The 17,022-nt window shown below is 41.9% G+C and overlaps 1 protein-coding gene and 1 pseudogene across 5 annotated transcripts in view; one reads left to right on the top strand and one right to left on the bottom strand.

The window, feature by feature from the left end:
• TNPO3 (transportin 3) overlaps positions 1 to 17,022 on the bottom strand; it is a 103,370-nt gene that overhangs the window by 68,908 nt on the left and 17,440 nt on the right. The window contains exon 1 of one of the 5 annotated variants that reach the window (XM_030933272.1): positions 7,381 to 8,536. The exons of 3 other annotated variants lie outside the window; for them this stretch is intronic. The gene's annotated coding sequence lies outside the window, so the exon portion shown is untranslated. Of the gene's footprint in view, positions 1 to 6,192; positions 6,212 to 7,380; positions 8,537 to 17,022 lie in introns of those variants that run through there. One more of the 5 variants, XM_010378757.2, reaches the window with a different exon arrangement.
• Positions 8,035 to 9,239, top strand: LOC104674471 (annotated as a pseudogene).

Raw genomic sequence — 17,022 nt, 5'->3', positions numbered from 1 at the left:
TTTTCTTTTTTTTTTTTTTTTTTTTTGAGACAGAGTCTCACTCTGTCACCCAGGCTGGAGTGCAGCGGCCGGATCTCAGCTCACTGCAAGCTCCGCCTCCTGGGTTTACGCCATTCTCCTGCCTCAGCCTCCAGAGTAGCTGGGACTACAGGCGCCCGCCACGTCGCCGGGCTAGTTTTTTGTATTTTTTTTTTAGTAGAGACGGGGTTTCACTGTGTTAGCCAGGATGGTCTCGATCTCCTGACCTCGTGATCCGCCCGTCTCAGCCTCCCAAAGTGCTGGGATTACAGGCTTGAGCCACCGCGCCCGGCCCCAAGTCAAACTGATTTTCAATTATAAAGGCCAGAAACTGTTACTTGCAAGAATGTAGATATTATTCCTATAAGCCCTTCCTAAACAATCTGCTTTAAAAAAAAAAAAAAAAAAAAAAAAGAGCTTTGGACAATCAAACTGATTAGAGAGAACAAGGCATCAATGTAAGGACTGGGGGTGAATATTAACCATAGTTTATTACAACAATTACGAATAAATGAAGGTCAAAAGAGAAATGGTATGTAATGATTACAAGCTCTGTACAGACAGTGTGGAAGAAAGGGGAGAGCACATGCAAAACTACGCTTGTTTTCAGTGTACATACTGATGGTAGTAGTGTTAGTATTGTTAGTCTGAGGCTACTGACTAGGCTAATGTGGGACAGAGCTACTGAGTAATTATGAGATATTCTATCACCGTCTGTGTCCCTCACAACCTGGATTCTCAGTATGGAAGAAAAGAAGTGCAGACATAAAAAGGCTTAAGTTAAAAACTTTATAGTGCTGTAGTTGAAAAGGCAATATAAATTCATGAGATATTTTACCTTTAAGTACTTATACCCACTATTTATATACCTACTTTTCTACATATGTATACACACACGTAGATGATTTATATATACTATATATATAAAATATATACAATTCCCTAGCTCTATCCACTGAAAGCCCTAAACATACCGTCCAACTCAGTAACAACTTGCATCCCTAGCGCCTACATTGTAGCCTTTAAATTCAATTTCCCACTAAAAGATACCAATATTAAATATACAAGATAGGCCCATGATACATCTTGTCACACTAGAAAGGACAGAAGACAATAAGACTACTAGAGTCATTTCAAAAGTACTGAGGAGCCAAGGAGGCAACCAGCTGGCCAGAGACAGGACAATTTCGGATTCAGCAAGGGATACAAGGAAAAAACAAACTGGCCACCACAGGCCATTTTTTGGTAACAATTACAAGCAGATATAAACTCATTATCTTACAAGGGAAAAAATCATGTATTTATCTTGGTTTTCCTATATAAACTATACTCCTAAGTAACCTAACAGATGAGAAGAGTCTCTTTATAGAAGTATTACAATGGCAAAACCCACAATTACTTTGGCACTAACCTAACAGCATGTAAGTAAAGAAATAACAGATTTAAGGCCGGGCGCAGTGGCTCAAGCCTGTAATCCCAGCACTTTGGGAGGCCGAGACGGGCGGATCACGAGGTCAGGAGATCGAGACCAACCTGGCCAACATGGTGAAACCCCGTCTCTACTAAAAATTTACAAAAAACTAGCCGGACGAGGTGGCGGGCGCCTGTAGTCCCAGCCACTCAGGAGGCTGAGGCAGGAGAATGGCGTGAACCCGGGAGGCGGAGCTTGCAGTGAGCTGAGATCTGGCCACTGTACTCCAGCCTGGGCAACAGAGCAAGACTCCGTCTCAAAAAAAAAAAAAAAAAAGAAATAACAGATTTAGAATATTAACACTTCACAACCCACAATTAATGAATTAAGCACTGAACAATAACAGCTAGTTACATCACACACAAAAAAGAATGAGGTGGATTAAAGATAGCTGTGAATATAATGCTAATCCTACACTGAAAGGTAGACTCTACATGCCTTTGAATCTGCACTGGCCTTGATACCTTGCATAACTGACAGAATATGGCAGGAAGTGACATTCTGGGACTTTCAAGGTTAAGTCAAAGGAATCTTTGGAGCTTCTGCCTTGGTATCCTGAACACTACTCTGAGGAAAGCCACTGCCTATAAAAACTTAAGACTACTCTGCTGGAGAGAACGTGGAAGAGCCCTGAGACTACATGGAAAGCTAGAGGGGCCCAACTGAATCCAGGCTTCCAGTCATTCCCACCAGACTGTCAGGCATGTAAATGAAGCCATCTTAGAACCTCCAGACCAGCTCAGCCACCAAATGGATGAAAACCGAAGCAGCATAATCAGCATCCCGGATGCTGATTTGAGCCCGCTCAAATTCCTGATCAACAAAGTTATGAGATACAATAAAATGGTTTTTATTTCAAATCACTTAAGTTTTGGGGTAATCTGCTTCATCGTGGTAAACAATCAGAACCACCAGAAAACCAAACACTATATGCCTCTTGATGAAAGGAGATACCACAATAACAAGGGAATCAAATCTGTGCCTCATTGAGCCTCTAGATCCAGCAGCTAATCTGCAGGAAAAACAAAGGAGAGTAGAACTGAATCATGACAATAAAATCAGCAAAATCCACTGTGGGAAACTCTACAAGTCAAATGGCCCTGATAGTTCAACAGATAAATAATCTACAGAAGCCAGGTGTTGTGGCTCACACCTGTAGCCCCAGCATTCTGGGAGGCCAAAGCAGGAGGATCGCTTGAGGCCAGGAGTTTGAGACCAGCCAGGGTAACAGGCAAGACCCTGTCTCTATGACAAATTTTTGAAAAATTTGCCATGTGTGGTGGCATGCCCCTTAGTCCCAGCTACTAGGGAGTCTGAGGGGAAGGATCCCTTGAGCCCAGGAGTTTAAGGCTGCGGTGAGCCATGATCACACTTCGCACTCCAGCCTGGGCTACAGAGCGAGACTGTCTTAAAAAAAAAAAAAAAATTAACAGAGAGAGAACCTGCAGATTAAGACACTCAGAAAACATATTAAAAAACAGGCCGGGCACGGTGGTTCACACCTGTAATCCCCGCACTTTGGGAGGCCAAGGTGGGTGGATCACCTGAGGTCAGAAATTCGAGACCAGATTGGCCAACACGATGAAACCCCATCTCTACTAAAAATACAAAAAATTAGCTGGGCATGGTGGTGGGTGCCTGTAATCCCAGTTACTCAGGAGGCTGAGGCAGGAGAACTGCTTGAACCCAGGAGGCGGAGACTGCAGTGAGCCAAGGTTGCACCACTGCACTCCAGCCTGGGCAACAACAGCGAAACTCCGGCTCAAAAAAAAAAAAAAAGGACCAGCTGGACCCACTAAGCCACTGAGTATAAAACCATAAAGAAACACAAAAGATTATTATAAAAGGACAGTGGTTACCTTTATGGGGAGGAAAGCAGTTATGTCAAATGGTACAAGAATAGCTTCTGGAGTGGAATGGCCAGTAAAGTTCTATTTCTTTTCTTTTCTTTTTTCATAAAAATGGGACAGGGTCGGCCGGGCGCGGTGGCTCAAGCCTGTAATCCCAGCACTTTGGGAGGCCGAGACGGGCGGATCACGAGGTCAGGAGATCGAGACCATCCTGGCTAACACGGTGAAACCCCGTCTCTACTAAAAAAAAAAAAAAAAAATACAAAAAACTAGCCGGGTGAGGTGGCGGGTGCCTGTAGTCCCAGCTACTTGGGAGGCTGAGGCAGGAGAATGGCCTAAACCCGGGAGGCGGAGCTTGCAGTGAGCTGAGATCCGGCCACTGCACTCCAGGCTGGGCGACAGAGCGAGACTCCGTCTCAAAAAAAAAAAAAAAAAAAAAAAAGGGACAGGGTCTCGCTATGTTATCCAGGCTGGTCTCAAACTTCTGGGTTCAAGCAATCTTCTTGCCTCGGTCTCCCAAAGTGCCAAGATTACAGGTTTGAACCACTGTGCTCAAAGTTCTATTTCTTGACTTAGGTGGTGGTTAAAAGGACAACCGTATATAGTAATTCACTAAGCTACACATTTGCATTGTGTTTCTGTGTTTACATTTAGAAAACAAAACAGAACAACAATAAGAACCCCAACGTAGGCTGGGCGCAGTGGCTCACACCTGTAATCCCAGCACTTTGGGAGACCGAGACTGGTGTATCACCTGAGGTCAGGAGTTCTAGACCAGCCTGGCCAACATAGTGAAACCCCATCTCTGCTAAAAATACAAAAATTAGCCAGGCGTGGTGGTGTGTGCCTGTAGTCCCAGCTACCCAGGAGGCTGAGGCAGGAGAATTGCTTGAACCCGGGAGGTGGAGGTTGCAGTGAGCCAAGATTGCACCATTGCACTCCAGCCTGGGTGGCAGAGTGAGACTCTGTCTCAAAACAAACAAACAAACAAATCTTTTTTTTTCTTTTTGTGAAGAATGGGGTCTCGCTGTATTACCCAGGCAGGTCTTGAACTCCTGGGCTCAAGCTATCCTCCCGCCTCTGCCTCCCTGAGAGCTGGGATTACAGGTGTGAGCCACCGCGCCCGGCACAAAAAAATCTTTTTCCCAAATGAAATCCACCTGTCAACCCACCAGGGTCAAGACCCATGGGGAAAAAATTGCTTGTGCAGTGCCACATTGTGCAGAAACTAAATGATAGAAACTAGCAGAAAACACCAACCGTATCATTCTCAATTATCTGTACTTCTGACTTTAAACATTTCTATCTCCTTAAAAGTAGAGACCTCAAAAATGAAGGGCAGAAGCAAAAAAAACAAAACAAAACAATTACTTACCCCCGGGCAAACCAGTAATCTTAGAGGTAGAGATGCAAAACCGGTTAACTTGGAGGGTAGGGATGCACAGGAGATTTATTTTTCAAGCACCTTTGATGATGTTTGAATTTTTTTTTTTTTTTTTTTTTGAGAAGGAGTTTCGCCCTTGTTGGCCAAGCTGGAGTACAATGGCACAATCTCAGCTCACTGCAACCTCCGCCTCCCAGGTTCAAGAGATTCTCCTGCCTCAGCCTCCCAAGTAGCTGGGATTACACGCATGTGCCACCACACCCAGCTAATTTTTGTATTTTTAGTAGAGAAATAGAGACGGGGTTTCACCATGTTGGCCAGGCTGGTCTCAAACTCCTGACTTCAGGTGATCTGCCTGCTTTGGTCTCCCAAAGTGCTGGGATTACAGGCATGAGCCACTGCACCCAGCTGTTTGATTATTTTTAAAATGTCTTTTGTAATTACCTTTTTATTAAAAATAACTTGTACTTTATATTCAATTTTTTAAAAAGTGATACAGATCTTGTAAATTTTTTTTGACAGGGCCTCTCTCTGTCACTCAGGCTGGAGGGCAGTGGCATCATCACAGCTCACTGTAGCCTCAAATTCTTGGGCTCAAGTGATCTGCCTACCTTAGCCTCCTGCATAGCTGGGACTACAAGCATACATCACGGCACCCAGCTAATTTTTTTTTTAAATTTTTGTAGAGACAGGTCTTGCTATAATGCCTAAGTTGGTCTCAAACTCCTGGGCTTGCCTGCCTCAGCCTCCCAAAGTGCTAGGATTACTGGCATGAACAATCACATCCGGCCTGTAAGACTTTTTTCTATAAAATCTGTTTAGAAGGCCGGGCGCGGTGGCTCAAGCCTGTAATCCCAGCACTTTGGGAGGCCGAGACGGGCGGATCATGAGGTCAGGAGATCGAGACCATCCTGGTATACACGGTGAAACCCCGTCTCTACTAAAAAATACAAAAAACTAGCCGGGCGAGATGGCGGGCGCCTGTAGTCCCAGCTACTCGGGAGGCTGAGGCAGGAGAATGGCGTAAACCTGGGAGGCGGAGCTTGCAGTGAGCTGAGATCGCGCCACTGCACTCCATCCTGGGCGACAGAGCTAGACTCCGTCTCAAAAAAAAAAAAAAAAAAAAAAAAATTTGTTTAGAAAAGGTAGCAAAGCTTTTTAATAACACACAGGAGTTAGTTTCATGTCCATATGCTCCCTAAACAATAATGCTACCTCTCTCATAACATTTATCAGGTGTTTCAACTTTGGTTATAACAGACCATCTGGTATTATTACACCAATTCATAAACTACCAGAAAAGATTCACTAAGACCAGGCGCGGTGGCTCAGGCCTGCAATCCCAGCACTTTGGAAGGCCGAGGCAGGAAGATCACTTGAGGTCAGGAGTTCGAGACTAGCCCTGCCAATATGGTGAAACCCCATTTCTACTAAAACTACAAAAGTTAGCCGGGTGTGATGGCACGCACCTGTAATCCCAGCTACTCGGGAGGCTGAGGCAGGAGAATCGCTTGAACCCAGGAGGTGGATGTTGCAGTGAGCCAAGAACACGCTACTGTACTTCAACCTGGGCAACAGAGCAAGACTCGGTCTCAAAAAAAAAAAAAAAGAAAAGAAAAGAAAAAAGATTCACTAAATACTCCCGACAAAGAACGTTTTTAAAGACACCAAAGCTAAAATATGAGGCCACAGATCCCAGAGAGAAAGGAATGGAAGAGCATAGAGTTCAGTTCACTCTTCGGCTCCACTTTTCCCCTCATGGCATTTGCCAATTTGAAAGTGGAAGACAAGAGGCTAAGAAGCTGAAGATCTCTGGACATCCTCACAAGCCTGGGGAAATCAAAACTGGAATTCAGAGATATCGAAGAGGAGCCCTGGTAAATACTCCAAACTCTCAAGCTGGGACCCAGTGACGGAAACAAGAAATATACCACTCCTTAAAAAGACTGATACGTTAGGCCACAAAGTAAGTCTTAATACATTTTCAAAGACTGAAATCATACAAAGTATCTTTTCTGATCACAGTTAAATAAAACTAGGAGTCAATAGCAAAAGGGAAACTAGAAATTTCCCAAATATGTGGAAATTAAACAACATACTCTTAAAAAAACCAATGGGTCAAGGAAGGGAAATCAGAAAACATCTTCAGACAAATGAAGATGTTTCTTGACTTGGGTGGTGGCTAAAAGGACATCCGCATATAGTAACTCACTAAGTTATACATTTGTATTGTGTTTCTGTGTTTATGTTTAGAAAATAAAACAGAACAAAAACCCCAATGTTGCATATTAAACTGAACTAGTATAAAATCTAGTATAAAACTGAACTAAACTGAACTAGCATAAAAAACACAACATACCAAAATGTATGGGATGCAACAAAAACTGTGCTGAGAAATAAAATGTATAACTGTATATGCTTACATTAAAAAAGAAAAAAAGGTCTTAAGTCAACAACCTAATTTTATACCTTAAGGAACCAGAAAAAGAACGAACTAAATCCAAAGCTAGCAGAAAGAAGGAAATAATAAAGATTTATGGCAAAGATTAACAAAAGAGAGGATAGGAAAATCAAGGGAATGCTACAAAAAGATCAACAAGGTCAGTCCCGGCAGCCGCAGTCCCTGGCCGCCCCTCTGCCAACAGCTCCAGCGCTACCTTGGGCCAGCATCTCTGGCGGGCAGAAGCAAGGCACTGACAGGCACAGCACAGAGGTCCTGTAGCTCTGGCTCAGAGAGCAGCATCTTCACTCTCCATGGTACCCAGGTGCTCTGAGAATGTTTCCACTGCTGCTCTGAGGGCACAAGAGGCAGGATTTGGAATTCCTGGAGAACTGTCTTTGTGAGAAGCTGGAAATATTTCTTTCAATTCCATCTCTTAGTTTTCCATTTTGTTGTGTTTCAGAGGAACATCAAGACACCATGAAAAGTTTAGTAATGAGGAGTTTCACTGCCACTCGCTTCCTTGATGAAGGTTTTACTGCCAAGGACATTCTGGACCAAAAATTTAATGAATTTTCTTCTGATGATGATTAGGATGGCTTCTATGTCACGGACCTTAGAGACATTCTAAAGATACATCTAAGATGGTTAAAAGCTCTTCCTCATGTCACCCCCTTTCATGCAGTCAAACATAATGATAGCAGAGCCATCAATAAAGACTCTCACTGCCACTGGGACAGGATTTGACTGTGCTAGCAAGGCTGAAATACAATTGGTGCAGATTCTGGGGATGCCCCCAAAGAGGTTTATCTATGCAAATTCTTGTAAACAAATGTCTCAAATTAAGTACACTGCCAATAATGGAGTCCAGATGATGATTTTCGGTAATAAGGTCAAGTTGATGTCAGTTGCCAGAACACACTCAAAGCAGAGTTGGTTTTTAAGATTGCAAATGATGATTCCAAAGCAGTCCGTCACCTCAGTGTTAAATCTGGTGCCAAGCTCAAAGCCAGCAGGCTTCTTCTGGAATGGGCAAAAGAGCTAAATATTGATGTCACTGGTGTCAGCTTCCATGTAGGAAGTAGCTGTACCAATCCTGAGACCTTTATGCAGGTAGCCTCCAATGTCCACTGTGTCTTTGACACAGGAGTTGAGTTTGGTTTCAGTATGTAACTGCTTGATACTGGCAGTTGCTTTCCTGGATCTGAGGATGTGAGGCTTAAATCTGAAGTATTACCAGTGTAATCAACCCAGCATAGGACAAGTATTTTCCACCAGACTCTAGAGTGAGAGTCACAGCTAAGCCAGGCAGATATTTCATGTGGCATCAGCTTCATTGCCAAAAATATCATATTAAAAGAACAGACAGGGCCGGGCACGGTGGCTCATGCCTGTAATCCCAGTACTTTGGGAGGCCGAGGTGGGCAGATCATGAGGTCAGGAGATCGAGACCATCCTGGAGGCGGGCAGATCACGAGGTCAGGAGATCGAGACCATCCTGGCTAACACGGTGAAACCCCATCTCTACTAAAAAAAAACACAAAAAATTAGCCAGGTGTGGTGGCGGGTGCCTTAGTCCCAGCTACTCGGGAGGTTGAGGCAGGAGAATGGCGTGAACCCAGGAGGCAGAGCTTACAGTGAGCCAAGATCACGCCACTGCACTCCAGCCTGAGTGACAGAGCGAGACTCTGTCTCAAAAAGGAAAAAAAAAAAAAAAAAAAGGACAGACTCTGATAAGGAAGATGAGTCAAGTGAACAGACCTTTAGGTATTATATGAATGATGAAGTATATGGATCATTTCATCAATCCTTTATGATCATGCACATGTAAAGCCCCTGCTGCAAAAGAGATCGACATCAGTGAGAAGTATTATTCATCCAGCATATGGGAAGAACATGTGATGGCCTTGATCAGATTGTTGAGCAGTGTGATCTGCCCAAAATATATGTAGGTAATTGGATGCTGCTCTTTAAAAACATGGGCACTGACACTTTTGCTGCTACTTCTACTTTCACTGGATTCCAGAGGCCAACAATCTACATGTGATATCAGGACTAGCATCGAAACTCATGTAGCAAATCTAGAACCACGACCTCCCACCCCAGATAGAGGAACAGGGCATTAGCACCCTGCCTGTGACTTATGCTTGGGAAAATGGAATGAAACATCACTCAGCAACCTGTGCTTCCGCTAGTATTAATATGTAGATATCGCTCTAGTAGTTGTTAACTATGAGTCCTGCTTGAATTAAGGGATTTCATAAGAGTTGGGTTCGCGTGGATGGGGCAAGATGGAAGACTAGTATATGGGTCACACATTATTTGTGTTCCTATGGGAACTATTTAAATATTTGTTTTATATGGATTTTTATTCACTTTTCGTAAGAGTTGGGTTCGCATGGATGTGGCAATATGGAAGACTAGGATATAGTTCACACATTATTTATGTTCCTATGGAAACTATTTAAATATTTGTTTTATAAGGATTTTTATTCACTTTTCAGATATGGTACTCAAGAGTGCCCCTCGACTGCTAAGCAAGCATCTGTAGCTTGTACAATGGAATGGGCCATAGTGTTGTGACCTGTTTTTAAAATAAAGTATTTCAAAATTAACAACAACAAAAAAATTGACAAAGCTTAAGCTAGATTAAGAAATAAGAGAGAGCTGGGCACAGTGGCTCACGCCTGTTAATCCCAGCACTTTGGGAGGCCAAGGTGGGCAGATCACTTCAGATCAGGAGTTCAAGACCAGCCTGGTGAAATCCTGTCTCTACTAAAAATACACACACACACACACACACACACTCACACACAATTAGCCAGGCCTGACAGCAGCTGCCTGTAGTCCCAGCTACTTGGGAGGCTAAGGCATGAGAATCGCTTGAACCCGGGAGGCAGAGGTTGCAGTAAGCCGAGATCATGCCACAGCACTCCAGCCTGGGCGACAGAGTGAGGTTCTATGTCAAAAAAAAAAAAAAAAAAGAAAGAAGAAAAGAAAGAAAGAAAGGAAGAAAGGAAGAAAGAAAGAAAGGACAGGAAAGAGAAGAAAGGAAAGAAAGGAAGGAAAGGAAAGAAAGGAAAAAAGAAGAAAAAGAAAGAAAGAAAGAAAGAAACGTAAAAGAAAGAAAAGAAAGAAAGGAAAAGAGGAAGAAAGGAAGAAGGAAGAAGAAGGAAAGGAAAGGAGGAAAGGAAGAAAGAAAGGAAAGGAAGAAGGAAAGAAGAAGGCAAAAGAAGGAAAGGAAAGGAAAGAAAGGAAAGAAGGAAAGTCCTTCACATCAACATGTAATTAATGAAGAAGATACCGAAAAATCCGACACATAACCCCAACGCCTCCCTAAGGCCCTAACCCCCCTCACAGGAAGAAGCCTTAATCCAAGCCGAGGAAGGCAAAAGGGATAGAGAGGATTTAAATAATCAGAAATGAAAGTCAGGAGATTACTACCAATTTTACAGAAATAAAAAGTGTTATAAAAAGTATTATGAACAACTGCAAGTGAACATATTGAATAACTTACATGAAATAAACAATTCCTAGAAACATAACCTACCAAGACTAAATCATGAAGAAACAGAAAATCTGAATAGACCTATAACTCGTAAAGAGATTAAATCAGTAATGAAAAACTTCCCAATGAAGAAAAGCCCAGGAACAAATGGCTTTACTGGTGAATTCTACAAAACATGTAAAGAAATAACACTAATCCTTTTCAAACTATTTCCAAAAACTGAAGAGGAAAGAACACTTTCTACTCATTCTATGAAACCAGCATTATTATGACACCGAAGCTAGAAGAAACAAGAAAAGAAAATTACAGACTAATAAAATCCATTATGAATAGTAATGCAAAAACCCTTAATAAAATACTAACAAATGGAACTCAATAGCATATTTTTTTCTCAATTTTTAAGTTTTTATTTTCAAAATTTTAAATTTAGAGATGGGATGTTGCTATGTTGCCCAGATGGGTTTCGAGCTCCTGGTCTTAAGCAATCCTCCTGCCTCAGCCTCCCAAATAGGTCAGATTACAGGCATGAGCCATCATGCCTGGCTTTTCAACAGCATACTGAAGAGATTATACATCATCATCAAGTGGGATTTATACCTGGAATGCAAGGGTGGTTCAACATATGAAAATCAAAGTAATCCACCACATTAACAGAATGAAGAAGGAAAAGACATGGTCATCTCAATTTATGCAAAAAAACCATCTGACAGACTTTGACACCCTTTCATGATAAAGACACTCAACAAACCAGGAAGGAAACAACTTCAACATAATAAAGGCCATATATGCAAAAATCAACAGCTAACATCATACAACACTGAAGACAAAAAGCTTTTCTAACAGGAACAAGACTAGGATGTCTACTGTTGCCACTTCTATTCAACATAGTGTTCGAAGTTCTAGCCAGAGCAATTAGGCAAGAAAAACAAAAGGCATCTAAGTTGAAAGGAAGAAATAAAATAATCTCTGGTCACATATAATGTAAGAGCCTTCTACATGATCTTACATGTAGAAAACCCAAAAGATTCCATAAGAAGACTGTTAGACTTAATAAATGAATTTGGCAAAGTTGCAGATCACAAAATTAACAGATTAAAATTAGTTGCTTCTACATACTAACAACGAAAAATCTGAAAAGAAACAATTCCATTTACAATAGAATAAAAAAGAATAAAATACTCAGGAATAAGCTTAACCAAGGAGACGAAAGACTTGTATACTGAAAATTACAAAACATTGCTGAAAGAAATTAAAGATGACACCAATAAATGAAAGATATCTCATGTTCATGGACTGGAAGACTTAATATTAAGATTTCAGTACTACCCAATGCAATCTACAGATTCAATGTAACCTTCACCAAAATCTCAGTGACATTTTCTGCAGAAAATGGAATTGTTTCCTTCATATGGAATCTCAACAGACCCCAAAGAGCCAAAAAAATCTTAAAAAAGAATAATATTGGAGGTCTCATACTTCCAATTTCAACACTTATTACAACAAAGCCATAGTAATCAAAACAGTATGGTATTAGCATAAAGACAGACACATAGACAAATATAATGGAATAGACCCAGAAATAAACCCTCCTGTAAAGGATTCAAATGGTCTTTGACAAGGGTGCCAAGACTACACAATGGTGCTAGGAAAACTGAATATTCACATGAAAAAGAACAAAGTTAGTCCCGTACATCACATATAAAAGCTAACTCAAAAAGGACTAAAGACCTAAACGTAAGACCTGAAACTATAAAACTCTTAGAAGAAAGCCTAGGAGAAAAGTTTCATAATCATTGCAATTGACAATGATTTCTTGGATGGCATTTCTGGAACAAATATTTCTCCCAAGAAGATACACAAATGGTTAACAGGCATATGAAAAGATGCTCAACATCACCAACCATACGGAAAGGCAAATCAAAGCCACAATGAAATATTACCTCACACCCAAGAGAATGACCACTTCCAAAAAAACAAAGCAAAAAACCTCAGAAAATAATAAGTGTTAACAAGGATGTGGAAAAATTGGAACCTTTGCATCATTGGTGGGAATGGGGATGGAGGCTCCCAAAAAATTAAAAATAGAACTACCATATGTTCCAAAAATCCCAGTTCTAGCTATATATCTAAAAGAACTGAATATAAAATCTCAAACAGGGCCAGGCACAGTGGCTCACACCTGTAATCCCAGCACTTTGGGAGGCGGGTGATCACTTGAGGCCAGGAGTTCAAGACCAGTCTGGCCAACATGGCAAAACCCCATCTCTACCAAAAATACAAAAATTAGTCAGACATGGTGGCACACGACTGTTAATCTCAGCTACTTGGGAGGCTGAGGCATGAGAATCACTTGAACTCGGGAGGCGGAGATTGTAGTGAACCAAGATCATGCCACTGCACTCCAGCCTGGGCAACAGAGCTAAACTCAAAAAAAAAAAAAGATCTCAAATAGATAAGATATTTGCATACCCATGTCCAACTGCAGCCAACTGCAGCATTATTCACAATAACCAAGAGACAGAAGCAACCTAAATGCCCATCTATGGATAAATGGATAAACAAATGTATATATATGCAGTGGAATGTTACTAAGCCTTCAAGAAGGAAATTCTGACACACACTACAACATGGATGAACCTCAAGGACATTACACTAAGTGAAAATACATTTATCACTAAAAGATAAATACTGAATGATTCTAACTTACATAAGATATCTAAAGTAGCAAGACTCATAGAAACAGAAAGTAGGCCAGGCCCAGGGGGTCATGCCTGTAATCCCAACACTTTGGGAAACTGAGGCAGGAAAACTGCTTGAGCCCTAGGAGCTCAGGACCAGTCTGGGCAACAAGGTGAAATTAGCTTGGCATGATGGCGTGTCTGTAGTCCCAGCTACTGGGGGGGTGTGGGCACAAATGCTGAGGTGGGAGTATTGCTTGAGCCCAGGATGCAGAGGTCGCAGTGAGCCATGATCACGCCACTGCAATCCAGCCTGGACGACAGAGCAAGACCCTGTCTAGGAAAACAAAACAAAAAAACGGTTGAAACACAGTTTAGAATCTGCTCAATTCCTTTTTGAATTTCAAAGAGATCTGCTCCTGTCATAAAGACCTGCTAGATGCAAAAGAAAATCCTTTCAGGAAGAAAACATCATTTATCTCTTCAACTTTTCTTAAACAACATATCAAGCATCTACCAAACAAAAGCAAAGCCAGGCCAGGAACACTGGCTCACACCTATAATCCTAGCACTTTGGGAGGCTGAGGTGGGAGGATCACTTGAAGCCAGGGGCTTAAGACCAACCTGGGCAACAAAGTGAGACATCACATCATCTCTACACAAAAAAGAAAGAAATAAATAAATTAACCAGATGTGGTGGTACATGCTTGTAATACCAGCTACTCTGGAGGCTGTGGTGGAAGGTCCATTTATTTGAGCCCAGGAGGTCAAGGCTGCAGTGAGCCGTGATCACACCACTGCACTCCAGCCTAGGTGACAGAGCGAGACCACGTCGGAGAGGGGAGAAAAGCAAAACCAAGTGACAACTAGAAAGAAACAGACAATAGAAGATCACCATTATCTAGATAATGAATTATCAAAGACTAAAATAACTGATGTCTTAACCAAAGTAATAAAACATCACCAATAGCTTTTATGTGACTCCTGATGTGATTCAGTAAAAACGACAAATTATCGTCTATGCAGTATTCTTCCAAAAAAGGTTTGACCTAAATGCAATCATAAGAAAAGAACCAGACAAATCTAAATAGCGAGGCATACTAAAAACTAAGACAAAATGGCCCACTCTGGATTTGTGTGGGGTGTGTGTGTTTTTTCTTTTTTTTTTTCTTTCTTTTTTTTTTTTGAGATGGAATCTCGCTCTGTCACCCAGGCTGAAATGCAGTGGTGCGATCTCGGCTCACTGCAACCACCGCCTCCCAGGTTCAAGCGATTCTCCTGCCTCAGCCTCCCAAGTAACTGGGACTCCAGGCGTCTGCCACCACACCCGGCTAATTCTGTATTTTTAATAGAGACGGGGGTTTCACCATATTGGCCAGGCTGGTCTTGAACTCCTGACCTCATGATCTGTCCGCCTCGGCCTCCCAAAGCGCTGGGATTACAGGCGTGAGCCATCGCGCCCAGCCATGTGTGTATGTTTTAAAGGGACAGGGTCTTGACACAGTTGCTCAGTCTGGCTTCCTGGACTCAAGCAACCCTCCCACCTCAGCCTCCTGTGTAACTGGGGCTACAGGTGTGCACCACCACACCTGTCTTGGATTTGTGTTTTAATATCATTATCATAAAAGAAAAAAAATACCCAGGTAATTAAAGAGACACAACAACCAAAAGAAAAGCATTACCCTTGAAGGATCCTAGATTAGGGAAAATAAAATTTTAGAAAGCTAGAAATCTGTCACTAGAGCAATTAGGAAAATTTGAATACAGACTGATAATACCATCATATCAATGTTAAATTTCTTGCGAGTGACAACAGTTTTAGTTTATTTTAGAAAAATGTCCTTGTTCTTACAAGATACAAGTGGAAATGTTTAAGGAGTAGGGCATTATAAGGTTTACTTCTAAAAGGTTAAAAGAAACAGTTGGAAAAAATGAATAGCTGGCCGGGTGCGGTGGCTCAAGCCTGTAATCCCAGCACTTTGGGAGGCCGAGACGGGCGGATCACAAGGTCAGGAGATCAAGACCATCCTGGCTAACACGGTGAAACCCCGTCTCTACTAAAAAAAAAAATACAAAAAACTAGCCGGGCGAGGTGGCGGGCGCCTGTAGTCCCGGTTACTCGGGAGGCTGAGGCAGGAGAATGGCGTAAACCTGGGAGGCGGAGCTTGCAGTGAGCTGAGAACTGGCCACTGCACTCCAGCCTGGGCGACAGAGCGAGACTCCGTCTCAAAAAAAAAAAAAAAAATGAATAGCTGATTAATATATGCAAAGACTAAGAAGACAAAACGAGAAATTCCATTAATAAATGGAATATATTAAAAAGAATTAAAAGGAAATTCTAGAAGTAAAAAATACGGTAACTGAAATTAAGAACCTTTAGAAAGAGCCTGAAATTAAGAACCATTAGAAAGGGCCAAACAGCAAATCAGACAAATGAAGAATTATAGATTACTATGCTTGATAACAGGTCAATAAAAAACAGAAAGACTGAAGCACAAAGTCAAAAAAAGGATAGAAGGTAAACAATGAGAAGAATGCAAGCGACATGTGGGACACGGTAAAAAAGGCTAAGACATATATAACTGAAATCCTAGTAGGAAAAGAGAAAACGGAAATCAGGAACAAATGAAGAATAATGAAAAAGCAGTTAAATATATGCGTAAATCCAATTAACACTGATTATATAAAGCAATAATATCTTGTGGGATTTAAAATACATGAAGAATAAAAATGCCTCAGAAGAGTTCCACATCCACCTAAGATATATAATGACAGAAACAATACTGCTTTCCACAAGTTAATAATACACAAAAGCAAATAAACTATAAAATAACCTTGCTCAAATGCATCAGAAAGCTGAGGTCTTAGGGCAACCAAGTTGACTGAAATCTAAGGACAGACCTCTAACAAGGAAAACGAAGGCAAGCACTGGCTCATCTACGACAGGACAGAGGAAGAAACTAACGGCACCTGGCAACCAGCTCATGAAAATTCAGCTAACACTTCTAACAAATTGAGAAAGGCTGCATGTAGACTAGCATGAGCATACAGAACCCCTGGGACTCAGACACAAGGGAAACTCAGTCACCCAGCAGGATCACCTCCGCAGACCAGATACTCAAGAGAAAGATTGGGGGTAGGGCAGAAGACCACCTCCTTTGGTGGTGCAGTCCTGCAGGAGGGGAACAGCCTCTGTTGCGGAAAAGCACAAAAATCTCTGAACCCTTCTTCTCTGAACAAAAGCCTTAGGCTATGGGGAAGGGGCAGCAAAGCATGTCACCCCTCAAAGCACAGGTTAAGACTCACTGCAGTTGCACTAAGCATAAAAGAAAAACATCTACCCCTAGGGGATAGGCATAAAACAGTCTTGAGCCTATAATAATACTACCAACACCACGAGAGGTCTCCTACCACTGAAAGAAGGGAAAAAAAACTATTTTGCACAATACCTGCCAGATGCAAGGCAAAGAATGAATGCCACAAGGAAAACTAGGATCATTGAGGCCACCCTACCAGTGAGAATGGCAGACCACAGAAATGCTAAACACTAGGGTAGACCAGGGCAACAGAGAACGTTACTGTTCCCTCCTCCCCCAAATAAGCGAACAAATTCTAAACATATCATACTCAAACTCCTGAAAACCAGAGATAAAGAGAAATACTGAAGGCAAGC

The sequence above is a fragment of the Rhinopithecus roxellana genome, chromosome 6, assembly GCF_007565055.1.
Source record: "Rhinopithecus roxellana isolate Shanxi Qingling chromosome 6, ASM756505v1, whole genome shotgun sequence".
In the NCBI taxonomy this organism is placed as follows: domain Eukaryota; kingdom Metazoa; phylum Chordata; class Mammalia; order Primates; family Cercopithecidae; genus Rhinopithecus; species Rhinopithecus roxellana.
Note: the sequence above shows the minus strand (reverse complement) of the source record. Positions and strands in the feature narration are given on the sequence as shown.